General features: G+C 47.3%; 1 long non-coding RNA gene across 1 annotated transcript in view; it reads right to left on the bottom strand.

Annotated features, from left to right (window-relative positions):
- LOC140256853 (uncharacterized) overlaps positions 1 to 11538 on the bottom strand; it is a 43639-nt gene extending 32101 nt beyond the window's left edge. Inside the window, exon 1 of the long non-coding RNA XR_011904866.1 lies at positions 10936 to 11538. This is a non-coding gene — a long non-coding RNA (uncharacterized lncRNA). The remainder of the gene's footprint in view (positions 1 to 10935) is intronic.
- Between the last annotated feature and the right edge of the window lie 6033 nt (positions 11539 to 17571).

Below are 17571 nucleotides of genomic sequence, written 5' to 3' on the forward strand. Positions count from 1 at the left end.
GACACAAAATAATCTCCTCAAAGCAGCTTAATACCTACAGAAGAAGACCAAAGGGAAATGTTATAATCCTAAGTGAAGAAAAACCCAGGGAAAGATTCCATCCTGGAACCAAGGAAAGAACCAACCCCAAGCCTTCACCCTTCAACAGGATGCGGTTGATTCCTTCATGAGCCATTCAAACAGGAGGCACGAGGTGCTGGCTACATCCAGGGAACCTGGCCACCCCTCCATCATCACAAATCTGAAGCTGCTTGCGATAACCATCAGTCTCTACAGCTCATTCTGATACCCTAAGAAAGGAAAACCCTTCCTGGTGCCCCAGTTTAGTCATCACTGCTCCTTCAGACAAAGGTATGGAAAATCAACTCAATAAAGTCAGGCAGAAATGGCTTTTTGAAGATACATGCTTTGGCAACTCCAGAGTGGGAATACACTGTTCCACTGCTGGCTCAGTTCCCCCCCTACCTGTTTACCTAGCAAGCATGTTTAATAAGGAGCCTGTTCAAAAGGCCCTGGTTATGGTGCACTCTTGCTCCATCGAGCAACTGGGCTGAATCATTAATTATTAGAGGGAAAAGAAAATGAGGTTTAAATTAAAAGCAAACCCAGAGTTTATTAGGGATGTAGAAAACCAGACAGAGACAGACTGCTCCATCTCATATCTGAGAGCAAGGGACTTGGTCTCATTTATGGCACTGTTCTCAATGGGCAACCACCCCTTTCTGCTCCTTGCATGTATTGAACATCCACTGCGCAGCAGCACTAGAGCCAGGGAGAACATGGCACTGCTGCTCAGGTGCAAAGCAAGGGCAGCAGCTGCAGGGGCAAAGGGACACGAGGGTAATGACAAACGGGAAAGCAAAAAGAGGAGCTGCAAAAAAGAAATGCAAGAGGAGGCAAAAGGAGCATCCTCACTGTCCTTCTAGATACAGCCATGCAACCGTCTCATGCCCTGGCTAGTAACGAGTAGCAGTAGAGACAAATTTGAACTGGAATTTAATGAATCCAGCTAATTCATTATTTGAAAGACTCTTATAATGGTTTTCAGTTTTATTTCATCTCAATTTTTTTTTTCCTTCCAAGCCAGGAGCACCAGATGGCCAATACCAGTCTCATTGCTAGGTACTAATCAGCCACTTCCATATGATATTTGCCATGAAGAATTAATACAATTAGGTCAGGATGTAAAGACATCATATTATTCATGGCAATAAGCCCAGATTTACTATTTATTCCTCCTGCAACTGCCTGCAGCCTGAGTGAGGTCAGCATCCAGGTCCCTCTTCACTGCAGAGAGCTGAGCTGTTCCACATCTCATTGCACAGCAATTCTCTTTGCAGCCCTGATTGTTCTTGTTCCCTTTCCAGAAAGAACACGGTCAAACCGTGCTTCAAAATGAAACACCAAATCCATGCTTAAAAACTATTAAATCATTAATTATTATTAAATCATCGGGGTTTTGTCTCTCCATCCCCAGAGCTTATGTCTAAACCAGACTGCTGTCCCACACCACAGCCAGCATCCCAGCAGGGCTGCCCACAAGGCAAACCCTCTCCTGCATCCCACATGATGGCTCTGTCCTGCTTCCTCTGGCTACTTGCAATTCAAGACATCTGTGTTTACTCCGTGACCCATAACAGAGGGTTGTTTTCCCTGGAAGGGCTCCATCACTGCCTCTCTCCCGGTGCCTACCATGTGTCCACTTATTTTATTTCCCCCCCCCCCCCCCAAAGGAAGGTCTGTATGCTGCTATTTTCAGCACCCTCCATTTGCTAGAGGCAATTCATACTTTGGGACACATGGCAAAGACTGCGGAAATATTTCCTGTTATTCCAAGGAGACATTTCTCTCCCTAACAACAAAAAAAACATCACAGTGCTCCAGAGGCCCACACTGGATGGATAGATGAATGGATGTCCTCTTGCATGGAAAAAGAAATGATTCCCTTCTCTGACACCTTATCAGCTAATATCAAATTCTCCCTGCTTGAATCCCATTATTATCCTACTGGAGTAAAGTTTGTGTAGAAAATAAAGTGCAGCACAGAAACCCAACAGGAGATGTGGGAATGCACAGTGCAGTGGGCAGACAGTCATCCTCTTCCACCATCCCTGGGTGGAACAGATTACCCAAAACTCAATGGGCACGAACCTACCCACCCCAACCCCATTTCCAAACAGATGACTCAGACACAGCTTTCATAGACATTCCCCACTTTATCACCTCCGGGGATGCTGATTCCACCACCTCCCTGGCAGCCCATTCTAATGCCTTACCCCTCTGAGAACTGTTTTTTCCTAATGCCCAACCTGAACCTCCCATGACACAACTTAAGGCCATTACCTCTCATCCTACTGTTGTCACCTGGGAAAAGAGGCCAACCTTCACCTGTCATACAGTGTAGAAAAGACACAGCCCCTCATAGGGCTGCCAGCCCTCACTCCTGCAGCTGAACACCTTCACTGTATTATACCTGCATGACAGCAGGAAGACCAAGTTGTTGGGTGCTAATGGAGCGGCCCAGCTCATCCTCCCAGCTGGATCTTGACAACCTGGAGGGGAAGCTGGGTTCCTTCTAGCAGGACCCAATCTCCTTCCCCACCCCTCCCACCCTGTGCTGACATTTCCTCACCATTCCAACAGCCCGGAGGTGCTTGGCTGGGGCTCTGCTGAGGGCCGGGTCCCAAAAGCAGCACATGCAGGGAGGAAGGGCTTTGAAGGCGGACAGCCTCAGGTGTGAGTGCTGACTGCAGACATTCCTACAAAGCAGGGCCTGGAGATTTGTTACCTGGAGAGGGCTGATGCCTGATGAGTGATGTCTTCATCAAGCTGTCCAAGTGGGGGTTATCCCGCCCCGCAGGCAGCTTCTGCCTTGCCAGGGCCATGAGCCCACATGCAAAAGGCTTTGTAAGGTCCTTAAGATATCTGTGAGAGAGAAGGGGGAGAACTGGCTGACTGGGAAAGGGCTGCCTCTCCTGCTCAGCATCAGCTGCTGGGGAGACATGGAAGGCTGTAGCACCCCCCGGCATGGAGCCTGCTGCAAGAAACCCCCCTGTTAACATGCTTGTGTCACCCACCTGGCAGCCTGCCCAACACAGGCAGAGTGGGACACGTGGGGTTTTCAACATTTCTCTGATTTCCAGACCTGTTTGCAGCAGAGTTGGGAGATGGTGTTTGGGTATCCTGCAGTAAGGTGCAAAAGCCCAAAGGAAGGCCACCACATGGAGCAGCCAGGCACCCAAGTCTCATTCCATCCACGTTCTTGGCTGGTTTTGCCTGTGACCTCTGAGGAGTGAACAGGTTACTTTGCACTTGAACGCAGGTTATCTTTGTTAACCTCATTACTACTGCAAGTTAGAGCCAGAGCATGAGGTTTCATGTATTAGGGACCACAAAATCCTTGGCATGTAATGGTGGGAGGCAAACCTCACTGCCACCTCCTGCCGTCACTTCTCCATCTTTGCCAGACCACAGCAACAGACAGCACATTTTGGTACTACCAAGTCAATTTCCCCTAGGATTTAGTTCATTTCTCCTTCTCCTCACATGATTTTAAGCTTCATAAACACCTGAGGGAACAGGAAGACCAGACAGAATACAACCACAGCGAGAAAGCCTGGAACTTTCCAGCTCTCATAGCCAAGGATGCAGCCCAAAACAGGGAACCTTCATTTCCAATAGAAGAAAGCCCACACACCAGTGCTGAGAGGTTGCAACCGATCCCAGAGGAGGTCTGGACACTGATAACAGCTATGCTACCTCATCAAGGTACTGGCATGGCCAGGTGATGGGGACTCCAGGTGCATGGCTCACAAACAAGAAGGCAAGAAGACTGACAACCTCATTTCTTCTCTAGAAGCTGTAAGTTCGGAGGGGCTTTCCACAGGACATGACTCCCTCTCAGTGTCATGACCAGAGACTCAAGTAATCCAGAGGACCCTCAGGGATCACACAACTCTGCCACTGCCAGACTCACCACAGGCCGTACAGAGGGGTTAAAAGGCTCCACATATGGCTCTCATTGCTCTTCCTTTTATCCCGGTCATGCCCAGCAGGCAGAGAAGAGCTGGAGGAGGTGGGAAGGAAGGGGGTGGGCGAGGGTTAAACTGGGGGGAAGGCAGGGAAATAGCCTGGCCAGGGCTTTTCAGCACAGCCAGCAAGGAGGCTGCCTTGCCTGCCTCAGGGGACTATTACGGGACTATGGTGACTTTCATCTCCAGGTCACCAGTTCAAATCTGGTCCAAGGCAGGGACAACAAAGGTATTATGTGAAATTAATTGCTAGTCTCAAGTCCAATTCCTAGTACATATGTGTCCATTTTGGACAAACTTGCACCAGCCAAAAACCACTCAGACTCTGGAGCAGCAATGAGAGATGAAGCTTCTGCCTCATCCCCAGATGGAAACCTGCCTTTGGCAAAGGTCAACGTGATCAAACAGCCCTTGTCCCATTCTCCCAGTTTCCAGAGGTATTGCTCTCACACCACACATGCTTCCGTAGAAATAATTTCAAGATGTATCGCAGATTCACATACCCCGAGACAATAACTCAGAGCAGCAAGTAACCCCTGAAGCAAAGCTGGAATCCAAAGAAAAATGAGATAACAGGATGGAGTTAACCTGGGAGATGCATAGGGCAGAGGTCATCTTTTTGTTCTGATTCTGCACAGACATCAGCACAGCAGCTCTGAGTCCATCAGTGCAGGCAGAAGCACAGATGGAGGACCCCACTCACTGCTTTAAGGCATAACAGGGCAGCACTGCTTCAGGCCGTTGGGGTGAAACTTGTGCTCTCATTTCAGTTTTGAAGTGAATTAAAACACATGAGAGAAAACTACTCATTAAGGTGTTAAAAAACAGCTAAATAAAGTATTTTGTATTCGTGGAAGAGTAACAGAGCAGGGAACTACTGGACATAAAAGAGAGAGTCCACAGCAAATTGCCCACATGCCAGATGAGCGGCCTGCACTCCTTGGGTGCCTCCATCCCATATGTGGGACCATGGAAAGCACCAGGAACCTGTATTTTGTTCGTGGGATGTTTTGGGGGCTGCCAGAAAGCAGGAGGTGAACTTAGAGCCTTTCCAGGCAGCGTGCTCCCACTAAAGAGCCAAGCAATGACTTGAACTCACAACAGTTATATTCCACCTCCAAACAAAGGACTCTGCCCCACACCAGGGACTGTTCTCCTGCCATGAGGATGGATTCATCCTCACCACTCACCTGTGAGGGACAGCAGCACCCTCAAGCTAACCAGAAGCATTACCTTACTTAACTCCTCGGTTGAAGATGACAGCAGATGCTCTCATCTGAGAAACATTTCTTGCCTGCGGAATTACAATTGCATTTCTCTTCTCCCAATTAGAAGCAGATCTGCCTCCTGTCAGGCAGTGGTTCACCCCGCTCATTCAACCCACCTCATATTGGTTTCTATTTAAAAATAAAAGATGGCCTTTCCTGAGCTGCTTATTGCTGCTTGCACTGACAATAATCCCGGGGAAATTGGTCGTTGCCACTGCTGATGACCATTAGCACACTGACCCGCTTTGACTTCGCCATCAGCTTTGAATATCAAATCAGTGATTAATGACCTCCAGTAATGACCCTGCCAGAAGGATCCCCGTGTTTCTCCAAGTAGGGACCCCCTGAACTGGATCATTACAGGAACTTGTCATTTGTCAGCGATTTAAAAGCTGATAAGTCAGCAGTGCGTACTCGGTGATGAGACTCTGCTGGCCTCCTTGATGTGCCTGCTTTAGTTTTCTTTCTTCACTGGCACAGACACACAAAATTCATTTGGTATTAACAGTCTTGGTTAGCTGCATCTGAGAGAGCAGCACAAGGATTGTCCCTTGCTTGCTCCCTCACCCCTTCCCCCCAGAGCATCTGCTGTTGACCATCTAAGGTTGCTATTAAAAAAGGAAAAATAACACTTGTTACCAGTTATAGCTCAAGGACACGAGTAAAAAATGCACCAGAGGCAAAACACCCACCCTAATAAAATACCCACCCTTGGATACTTTTACAGGGGCTTTTACTAAGGAGCTCCTTGGAGCTGCATCAAGCAGGTGTGCCTTGCTCAGAAGTGCCTTCATAGCTGCAAGTGCTTCATGGTTATAGTAGGAAAAAGGGAAAGGAAGAGGGATCCTCAGTAACGAGGCTCTTGCCACCGCCTGGCATTGCAACAAGGCTGCACAATGCCTGCTGTGCTCCCTCCTGCTGTAGGGAAGGAAACTACAGGTGGGATTGACTTTAAGTCTCCAGGTGGGACACTGAAGGTACAATAGTCAGACACCATGAGTCAGTTTGGCCCAATAAGGAAAACATCCAGGATTTCCAGCAACACAGAAGCAAAATAAACAGCAGCCTCCACCAGCAAATGTATTTGCATCATTCCAGTTTAATTTCTGTCAGAGGACAGGACAAATTTAAGTTTGCTGGACCTCATCTGAGGCATGACCTCTCTGCAACTCAGCTTCCTTTTTACTTGCACAGTGTTAACTCTGGCAGACTAAGGAAAAAGCAGATGATCTCAATTCCCTCGGGCCCATCTATCCTTGCCGTGAACAAGGGCTGCAACAAGCAAGCTCCAGGAGGATGGAAGCCATCTCATCTATAAGCTTAAGACTCACTGCCAACGTGCTCAGAGCCACGCTGAAGGAAGCTGCTCTCCTGCCAACCCCATTCCTCCATGCAGCACTGACACGGAGCTCTATACAACTGTTCAGGTAGCAGCTAGAGCTACCAAGCTCAAGTAAGAATCCTCACCTTAAGATAACGATGAGCCACACCTTACTGGGAGGCTCCACAGAGTCTTCCTTCCAGCGCACAGCAATCCTGCAAGCCGTGCACGCAGCTCAGCAGCTGCAAGCAAGGAGGGGGCAGGGCCACAGCAGTACCATCCTCCTGCAGCCTCCCCATCTCCCAGCTCACTCGTTGCCCAAGCAGCACAACAGGAGCAGAACTGTAGTTCTCGTTTACCAATAGCTACCAGCAAGCCCTACCAAGGACCCTTCTCCTACCTGCAACTGGACGACTTCCTTCCACGTCGAAATCATTTCTTCGAAGCAACTTCATCTGATCCACCACGTTCCCATTCTCAGCTCCGTAGCATGGAGGCTTTTTGCTTGTTTTCAGTCTTCCCACTTGCTTTGCAGCAGAAAATCCATAACTAAATCTTCTCCCTTTTAGGCAACAGCGGTACCCTTTTCCAGCTTCCCTTTAGCAAATTCAGTGAGGAACCAGCACCCTCCAAGGACCCAATCAGGGCTTCTTATCAATTAAGGCAAATGGCACCCGGCTGAGCCTGTCTCCCGGTTGGGACCCATTAGCACTCAATTAAGACAACCTCAAGCACTGCCATCCTCCTTGTTAGCGCTCTGTCTCTCTATTGGTGCACACAGAACCCTCTGGAGACAGCATAGAGTTGTCGTTGTCTATCCATTGTATGGCTGGAAAGCCATGGATAACAATAACTAGTGTTACAAGCAGGCTGTATTCACAGGGAACTCTACTCGGCTGATCTGATGGTGTTTCGGCTATTGCCATCAGCTTTGTCTCATATCCCTTCCTGTTTCCTGAGCTCTGGGAAGCGCTGGGTGCTGTCGTGCAGATCTCCTTTGCTCTTGGTGGCATCAGGCTGGGGATCGGTCCTGCAGCCTTCTGCTACCTGTCGAGCCCTGTATCTCAGAGACCGGTTAGACCCGGATCAGCTTTTCAAGGGCATTTTTTGTTTGTTCGATGCTGTCACGTAGGTCAGAAGGCAGATAACAGCGACCCTACACGTGGGAAACAAAAGAGCTTGATACATTCGTGCTGAGGCTGATGGGGCAGGAGCTGTGCCTTGCTCTGCTGCGCAGCCCCCAAGAGAGCCAAGGCTGCCAAGGAGCAGCACACATTCCTTCCTCGCTCTCCTCTGCGATTTATTTCTGTGCCACACATCTCCAAACAGCATGCTAACTTTTGGTCTAGTTTTAATACATACATTAAAATATCCACGTCCGCCTTTGAATGTGTATATAAAAGCAGAGGGACAGGGAAAGGGGAATTATTCAGACGACCTAGCCAGGTCTCAAAGCCAGCCAGAAGGCATTACTTCTCCCATGTTTCTGAAAATAGCTGGTGCACGTTTGACTTCAAAGCTATAAACAATGCAGACGTTTTTCAGCCATATTTATATCCCTATAGGAGAACCCAGCAGAATACCGGGTTAGTGAATGAGTTTCTCTCTTTGCTGCTTGTGCTCTGGATGAAGCTGAAGTGATACTTCCAAAACAACCCATCCATTCTCAGGCACAAATCACTTTCTAATCACTCTCTTCTCTGCTGCTCCAGGTGCTTCAGGGAATTCATCTATAGATGTCCGAAGTGCTGGGCTTTCTGGCTCTGCCTGGTGTATGGATGCCATCTGTCTCCAGTGTCTGGCATAATTTATTTCCAATTTTCAAGGTGTTTGAACTGATGATACTAATTTATGTCCAGTGCCTCAGACACCTAGGGATTCTAGCAGGGCCTGATGTGATCGCTCTGCTATTTAAGCCTGAAAGTATTCCATCTGTGGTTTGAGATCAACCACGTTAAGCCCGAAGCTTCTAATGAGACCTTATACAGCTGCCTTTGTGAGCAATCCCCTAATTAAGCATTTACTCTGTAGTCCCACGTGCCAGACATCCCACCAACGTGGGCACTGCAGCTCTGTCCTAGAAGTCAATCAGATTGTCATCCAACCTGGCTGTAGGAAAACGTGACCCATACATCAGCATTCCTTCCATCTGTGTAGTTGGGTGAAGGAATAATTCTGCCCTTCTTGGGTGGAAGGTAGAACATTATTTATACTCTTTTCATTAAAGATTTCAAAAAGGAAACCTTCACCTATTGCTCAATAGCGGCAATTTCTAGGAAGAATCTGGCCAAAGAGACAGATTAAAATGCAATGCACCCTTCCTCCAAAGGGAAGAAACAGGTGAAGGGGCCATCAGTGGGTCACCACATCAAAGCAGGACCAGACTCCTTTGTCCTACCCTTGAATAAGGCTCGTTTTGTCCTCCTAAAAGCAGATCCTGGGCGGAGGAGGATGGCTGCATCGATTCCCCACCACTACTTTCAAGGGCTGCAGCAAAACCAATCAACTTGGTGTCATCCACGGCTTTTGAGACATTGACTCAGGATCTGGAAGGCAAAGAGGACAATGCAACCTGGAAAGTCCTCCTTCCTTTCAGCCTGCCCTCACTTCCCCTCGCCTTGTTCTCCCTCTCCTCTTTATTAAGCTGCTTTTGTGGGCTTTCACCCATTCTCTCCAATAGTGAAAAGCAGGAGCAAGAGAATCCCCTCCTCCTTTTTTTTTTTTATCATCCTTTTTCAAAGTGCTGCGTGCAATGGAGCTCAGGGCTTTCAGGGTCCTCGACACACCGCTTTGTTGCTGCCCCAGCATTGTGCTTCCCAGGGCAGTGCAGGTGCAGCGGGGTTTTGTCTGGGTGTTAAACATGGGCTAATTAGCAGGAAGGAGGGAAACGTGGGTTGTGGCTGCTGCATTCCTTACACAGAGGCTCAGGTTGCAAACCCATAGTCAAGGGACCGCGGCACAAACCACCGCGTGTTGCTGGAAACAACAGCTGATGGGAGCTGGGTATTGGGCAGCCCTTGAGGTCCTTCAGCCTCACATTTCCAGAGCCAAAGAGTTTCTCCTTGTTCACATCTCCTGCTTGTGAGGCCGGCCAGCTCAGAGCAAATCTGTGCTGACTTTGCAGCGTTTCACATTTACTTTGGACTCACTTTGTGCTGCTGTGAATGGCTGCACAAGGAGCAGGGGAGCAAAGATGTGCAAGTGAAGCACAAAAGGCCATACAAAATCTACGAAGAATCAGTCGTGTTTTTTTTGCATCTACCCTAAGTCTCAGAATAGGCAAAACTTGGTAGATAACTGCAGGTCAGACAAAAAGAATCAAAAACCCCATATTGTGTTTCCTGCATCAAATGAAGGGCAGTTTTGCAGAGACCACATTTGTGGGAGTTTTCCTCCAAGGATTTCAGGCAACATGAAACGTTCCTGGCAGTGTATTCAGCTGTGTCCCAGAGACACTTAATTCTGTACTTAATTCAGGTTTAATAGGCCGCGATTATATTAAACAAATTCCGGCTGCACTGATTATTTAATACACAGTTACACCTCTTTAACAGCCGCGCAATTGACTGTTACACCTCTATAAATGCATGTTTCTCATCCATCGCCTGGCATTTTATTTCACATCCCATGATTTGCCTTTGCAAATCTCAGACCTCCAAAGCCGTGCTGGAGGTCAGCCCAACCACAAGCCGCCACAGCAGTGGGATGGCACAGAACAACTGCTGGTGGCTTGTGACAGATAAATGCTTTTCCCTTCCCCTCTCCTGTGTGGTTTTAGGGATGCAGGAGGGACTGGTTTGGTTTTAGGGATGCAGGAGGATTCCTCACATCCCATTGAAGCGCTCAGTGCCGGCAGAGCAGCTGCATCCTTCCACCCCAGCGCTGGCCTCCTCTCAGGAAGTCAGAGATCATTCTGTTCTCAACAGGCTGTAAAGAGTTTAAAGCTTTGAGAGGTTCTAGAAATGGATAATCTGGATTTGATCCTTGAAAATTCAGCGCCCTGTGCCCACCGGTGCTTTCGGTTCACCCAGATGTATTTTTGTTTCCCACTCTTATGACCCTCCAGCTCCTCTGAAGCATCTTTATGGCAGCACCGTCAGGCAGCAAGATGATCGGAAAGCATATAAAGAAGTTGCTTCCAAAAGCTGCATCCCTTCGTAACCCGGCGATCTGAGTAACAAGCTGTGATTAAAAGCACATTTGTTGCCATCTGACAACTGCACAACAGACAGACGCAGATTGTGCTCTGAGTTGTTTAAGCTAACGAATCGCTCAGCATCTCAGAAGGCAGCGTCAAAATAAAAATGATACATACCAGAGTTTAATTACTTTCTGGTGTTACGACAAACAAAATGAGTTCGGAGGAGATGCATTTCACAGAGGCTTTTATCCGAGCAGCCACAGAAACCGTGAGCAGTGCCATGCCCATGTGCTAGGAACACATCACTTCTGTCCTTCATCCCAAATTCCAGGGTGCACAGTAACGAATGGGTCTGATTTGCATGTCACTGTAAGGCCAGCCGGCCTGAAAATATAGATGTCATTGGAAAAGAAGAAACGGAGCAGAAAGGAAGAGAAAAGGAGCAGAAAGGAAGAGAAAAGGAGCAGAAAGGAAGAGAAAAGGAGCAGAAAGGAAGAGAAAAGGAGCAGAAAGGAAGAGAAAAGGAGCAGAAAGGAAGAGAAAAGGAGCAGAAAGGAAGAGAAAAGGAGCAGAAAGGAAGAGAAAAGGAGCAGAAAGGAAGAGAAAAGGAGCAGAAAGGAAGAGAAAAGGAGCAGAAAGGAAGAGAAAAGGAGCAGAAAGGAAGAGAAAAGGAGCAGAAAGGAAGAGAAAAGGAGCAGAAAGGAAGAGAAAAGGAGCAGAAAGGAAGAGAAAAGGAGCAGAAAGGAAGAGAAAAGGAGCAGAAAGGAAGAGAAAAGGAGCAGAAAGGAAGAGAAAAGGAGCAGAAAGGAAGAGAAAAGGAGCAGAAAGGAAGAGAAAAGGAGCAGAAAGGAAGAGAAAAGGAGCAGAAAGGAAGAGAAAAGGAGCAGAAAGGAAGAGAAAAGGAGCAGAAAGGAAGAGAAAAGGAGCAGAAAGGAAAAGAAAAGGAGCAGAAAGGGTGCTTTTCTCTCTCTTTAGTGCTGCCTCCCCATTCAGAATCAAAGACACACCCCTCCACATTGCTGGCTGTGGGAGCTGCGCTTTCCCACTCGCTGCAACCCGCTGAAGCTGGTAGTTATAAATGCTCAAGAGCTAATAAACACTTCCCAGGGCTTAGCACTGTAGAGCCACACGGTAAGGAATAGACAATTCTTTGTTATCATCATACATGGCCCCTTCCTTAAAATGCTCTGATGCTGTTTCTCGGGCAATAAATCAACCTTCATTTGCCAACACGCTACAGTCCATCTATGTGCAATAAAAGCTATTTTCTTCCATATTCCACATCCTCGCGATGGCTTTATTTGCAACGTGCACGTGCAGAAAGAAAGTGCAAATCTCATGTTTCTGAAAAGTAGCCATTTCTGTGAGCAAATACTCCTCAGAGCAAGTGGAGAAGTCTTGCCCTCATCCAGCCAGCGCAGCCTGTATTTGCTCTATATTTCCCTGACACTGTCACAGCTCTGCACCATTCCATCATATGGTAGAGGTATTAATTCACTATTTCCTGCATTATACAATCCCCACTTCCTTTCCAGTTTTCTCACTCTAATGATGCTGTAATAAAAAACAGAGGTAATAATGAAATTGGAAAATAGCGTAATTTTTAGCTGGCAAAGGGAGTTGCTGGAATGGAGTGCAGCTCTGGAAGCTGCTGTGCTTCTAGCTTATTAGATGAGGGTTTTGAACAGCGTTTGAATGACTACTTGAGAACTGCCTCAACAACCTGCCAAAGCAGCACTACCAGATCCCAAAAATAACAGACGTGGGGCTGATGGTCAAAGCCAGGTAGAGAAAAGGATGCATGGGCCAAAGGCGATTATACTCAATACTGACAGTGAAATCGCCTCAAATAGGGCTTCTAATGAGGTGAAGTGGAAATTGGTTTGTGCTCCAAACCAAAGAGGGCTTCAAGATGCAGCATATTGCTTTCTTTTTTCAGGGGAAAAATCACTCCTGACTGCACGTGAATAAACAGGATCTGAATCAGGACACCGAAATGAAGCTTTAACAAGCAATTTGGAGGTGACATTTCAGCACACCCAGAGACACACCTTCCCCATATGTTCTGCCCCTCAGCTGATTTTCAACACTTCATTCCCGCACCTAGGACAATTCATTATACAGATGCCTTTTCCCAAAAGGAGCCCTCATGATGTGGTTAGAGATACCGATCATCTGGCTGGCTTCAGTTTCCAGAACTCCTAATACCAGGGGAAATAGCGATTCAAAAGCTGCACGCTCTTGGGAAACACAGGAATATCCTTCAAACCTTATTTATGGGCTGAGTTTGCCAGACTGAGAGGTTCTTCGGGTAATCTGAAATGCAGCAGGTTGGTTCGAGCTCGGGGCAGGGTGTATCTGAAAGCTGCAGAGGTTGGCACAGATAACAGGATATCACTAAGTGCACGGTATTTGTGAACTGAAATAAAACCTGGGCATTTCTCACCTATCAGAACTCTTCAGCCACATGAAGGAGATGGTAATTTGGATGCTCTTCCCAATTGAGCTGAAGAAATACCCTCCTGCTCCCACCACACAATGTGAATGCAAGAAAGCAAACTACACATGATGGCTGTGATGATGGTATGAGTGTTCTGACCCTCCCAGCCAGATCACCTTGGCTTTTCCATAGGCTGCAAATCAGGTACAGAGGTGGTTTACTTTGCTCAGGGTATGTGGGCAGAGATAGACAGCTGTCAACTGATAGTATCAAGTTGCATAATTAGCTTTCAATTTGTATGCCCTCCCAGAGAGTGTGTAATAGGGGAATCAAATAGATCTGAAGATAAAGCAATGGCTGTAGGGACGTACAGAACATATAGTCCTTTCCCTTATCTATAGCTCCTTCTATTCTGTAAGCACAGTGGCAGCCTGCATGCATCTGTGCAGGACTGACCTCTGGAAGCATCATGTGCTGCTTCCTTCCTCTGCACTTACCCTTCACCCCCCCTCTGCATGGGGAAAGGGCCCTGCATCCTTCTGTGTGTGGCCACCACTTTGCACGGATACACGAGCAATATTAAATTCAATCATAGCAGTAAATTATCTCCGTGCCATTGTCCTTTCAGCATCCCCACCAGACCACTGGCTGCAAACAGGAGAAGGATCTCTTCTGCATCCTGACATCCATTTGTTCCATTGCAGGAATGATCAGCTGGCTCTTTATTGGCCCTATAGATGCTTTTTTTAACAGCAGTGACCAATGCAAAATTTGTTACTGGGGTTTCAGTAGGCTTCGTGCACAAAACCCACCTGGATTCCCCATTTTGCCATGTCAGGATTTCCTGAATTTAAGATTCAGCTTTATCTGGTAAGAGCCTTGTGCTGTTCTGGGTGGCAGGAATGCACTCGATTTCCATTTGCACACTGGATTAACTGGTCTGAAGCTCAGGAAAGACAAAGGGAGCCAGCATGGAAAAAACCCCAAACAGAGCCAGTGTTCATCCAGACTGATTTCAATGCAATGCCTGTTCATATCAAAGCTTAGCGGATAAAGAAGACACATAATGGAGAAGAGTTCTACAGGAGGATGAACAGCTCTAGGATGACACTCGGATGCAAAGACCAAAATGGGGATGTAACAGGGATAGCCAGGAGGTCAGCCTGGATCATAATAACCACAGCCAATATTCAGCATTGCTGTTCAAATCTAGAAACTGTGGGAAAACCTTAGAAACTTCTCCCCAGGGTACCTCCATTAGTTACCTAGAAACCCAGACTGGGTTTTATGAGCACAAAGTATGTTGGGAGGCATGCTTGCCTCATCTGCTTTCAAAAAAGGAGCTATTCTCCCCTTTTCCCCACACCCACCCATTTCATTAGCTGAGAACTATTTATGGGCTTTAACCCTCGCTCTTTTCTTCTTTGCAGCCTGGATTTCCAAGCCTCAAGAACATCCCAGCTCCTTTCATTTCCAGCTTTACGGCTTCACCCAGAAGTAATTTGCAGAAGCTTCTGGTATCTACAGGACTTTCTGTGCACAGGAAACCACTTAGGAGCCTTAAATCTGCAGACTGAGCCCTTCGAGAACCCTACCTGGAAACTGGCCTTTCCCTGGGGCTGATTGGCTGGGGGGGGGTTAGGGAAACCCCACCAAACTCACTGGAATTAAATTCCAGACCATAACTGAAGCCAGTCTTTCAGTTGATTTTCCTTGCCTTTTGTCTGCAACCTTGCTGGGCTTTCTTTGCAACGTGTTTCTGAGCAGGGCTTTCACATTGCATTTGTTTATGGGTTGCAGGAGTGATTTCCCCAAAATTCAACATCTCCTTCGCAAAGCAGAGGGGCTCCGTGGCACAGGGGGTGGCAAATGGATCAGCCTTTCACCTTTGAAGGCTTTGGCTCAGCTCCTGGCTGGGAGTGAATCCAATGAGCTCTGAGCAGCACACTCAGAGGCTGCTTCCCCATCACATCCAGACCCAGCAAACCCCACAAGGTACCTGCACAGGGGTTCCACTTCCAGGGGATGGGGATAGGACTCCATGGTTCATATTGCCACATCTCTGTGACATTGCCCAGGCAAGTGGCACTTGAGGCAGCCTGGTGTGAAGATGACGGCAGTGAAGATAATGATTCCCCATTTATCTCCTTCTGCTTGGGTTGAATGGTCTTTCTTCTCCAGCTTAAAATTCACTGATCTTTTCCTCTCTTCGTCATTTTGCTTCTCTCTGTGACAGATGATACAGTCAGAACTGCAGGGGAAAGAGGAAAAAAAAAAGATAGTTTAACAACACTGCAGAACAGACAGGATCATCACTTTCGTTCAGCAGGGACTCTGCTCTGCATGGAGCTGAGCTGCTGGGGGATTTATTTCTTTAATTACACTGTAAGGAAGCACAAAGAATTGATTCTGGAGAAAACCCAGGACCCAAAAATCATCTCAAGCTCTTCAGACTGTTCGTAGAGATAAGGCAGAGCTTGGCACTAGGATATATGCTTGTAGAGGGGAGAAGTTTTGACTGTTCTTCCTTATGTTTAACCGTAACCACCAGCTGTGATTTTCTGCAACAGTCTTCCAGGAAGAGCGTCACGGACAAAAACACAGCTTCAAAGATGAAGGCATAGCAGTTTCTGAAAGTTTAGGAAGTGTCTGCCAACAGGAGAATGGAGTTCTTAAATTTATCTAAAACATGGTCTCCTTGGGGATCTGAAGTACATGTAAATGGTTTGTGTGTATAAAGCAGAAATGTTCTGGTTTGGTTACGAGTGGAGATGGGATCCCCCGGGAGATAATGGAACAGCAGACCCACCAGGACTTCCAAATTTCCATAGAATGGCTTGGAAGGGACCTTAAAAGCCCACCCAGCTCCAACCAGCTGCCATGGGATAACTATCCCATGCCAGATCAGGCTGCCCAGGGCCCCAGTGGTTTTGAGCACTTCTAGGGGTTGTTGGATATAGATAACCCTGAGCCAACCAGCATCACCAGGAGGTCTGTGACTGGGAGGCTCTTGAACAGACTTATCCTGGCTATAAAGACATCCAGTGGGGCTGAACAAGGAGCAGGCTGTCCCCACAGTGCTCATCACTGCTGTTTTCCGAGAAGGCAGAGACCACCATGGCTGTCAAACAGGCAAGATCTGCTATTTTCCCTTTAGATATTTTTTTTTTCCCTTTTTCCCCTTCACGGAGTTAAAAAACAAATAGAAGTTAAAAAACAAATAGAAGGCCCTTTGCACCTGGTGAGGAACGGCTGTTTGTTTAGACAGCCAAATGAAGTCATCGCTGAGAAACGATGCCCTCACACACCCTTTAATACTCACTTGCCAGAAACCATAATGGAGTGAAATGACCCATTGCCATCCACAGCTGTCTGATAGAAGCAGGAATGCTTCTGCCACGGCTCCATCCCTTCTAACCGTACAAAAGAAAACTGTCCTTATTGCTGTCATTTCTCTCACACACACGCACAAAAATAAGGTGGAAATTTCTGCCTAATTTCCCTCGCGTTCTGCCCTGAAAACCTTGCAGTGAAGGCAACAGCACCAGGATGGCACTAACACCCAATAGAGCTGCCCTAAAGGAGCTCCATGCTGCGACACCATTTTGTTCCTCAAGACAAAGGGAAAACAAAGCATTTTTAATTTGTGTTTTAAAACAATGGCTTCTAATATCCAGACCATTAACTTGGCTACTGAGGCTCTCATAGCAAAACTTGTTACGCGCTATGTGCTTTGAGTCATTAAAACATATTAAACACAATTAATTGTGATGCCTTGCTATTATACCATTTGGAGACTCGCCACAAGCCCGCTTCCACCCAACCCATATTGTGCTGTGAACCTTAGAGGCATTTTTAAACATCTCGTACAAAATTCATGAAGGTGACAAGGAACCTGCCTACGTTTCCAACATCTGGAGGGGATGGGGAACCTGCCTCAAACCCAGCTCAGCCCCACCAGCCAAGCTCCTCCTTGAGTCCAGATGATTACCATGCTCTATATGTGCCTTCCTCCTAATGAATATAGGCTTACGGACTCCTCATGCATTATTTACCAAGGTGTGCTTATTATGATTGCAATGATTTAAGGCAGTTTGTTACAGGCACAGCTCTGAGTGATTGCGATCGATGGAAGAAACAAGAACAAGCCAATCTGCATGGAACAACAGTGCTGGCCCCTGGGGGCTGTGCTTCCCTCATTAACCCTTCCCAAACTGGCAGAAAACGAGGAGAGCACTTCTTTGACAGATGCAGATTACAAGATGGAGGTGTCCTCCCCACTTCTGCCTTAGGGTGAGGGGTCATGCACTCCTGCAATGGTTTTTGAGGCTAGAATCCCTCCTGCTGGCACAGCATTCCTTGTAGCATTT

Source organism: Excalfactoria chinensis, chromosome 10, assembly GCF_039878825.1.
Source record: "Excalfactoria chinensis isolate bCotChi1 chromosome 10, bCotChi1.hap2, whole genome shotgun sequence".
Taxonomy (NCBI): domain Eukaryota; kingdom Metazoa; phylum Chordata; class Aves; order Galliformes; family Phasianidae; genus Excalfactoria; species Excalfactoria chinensis.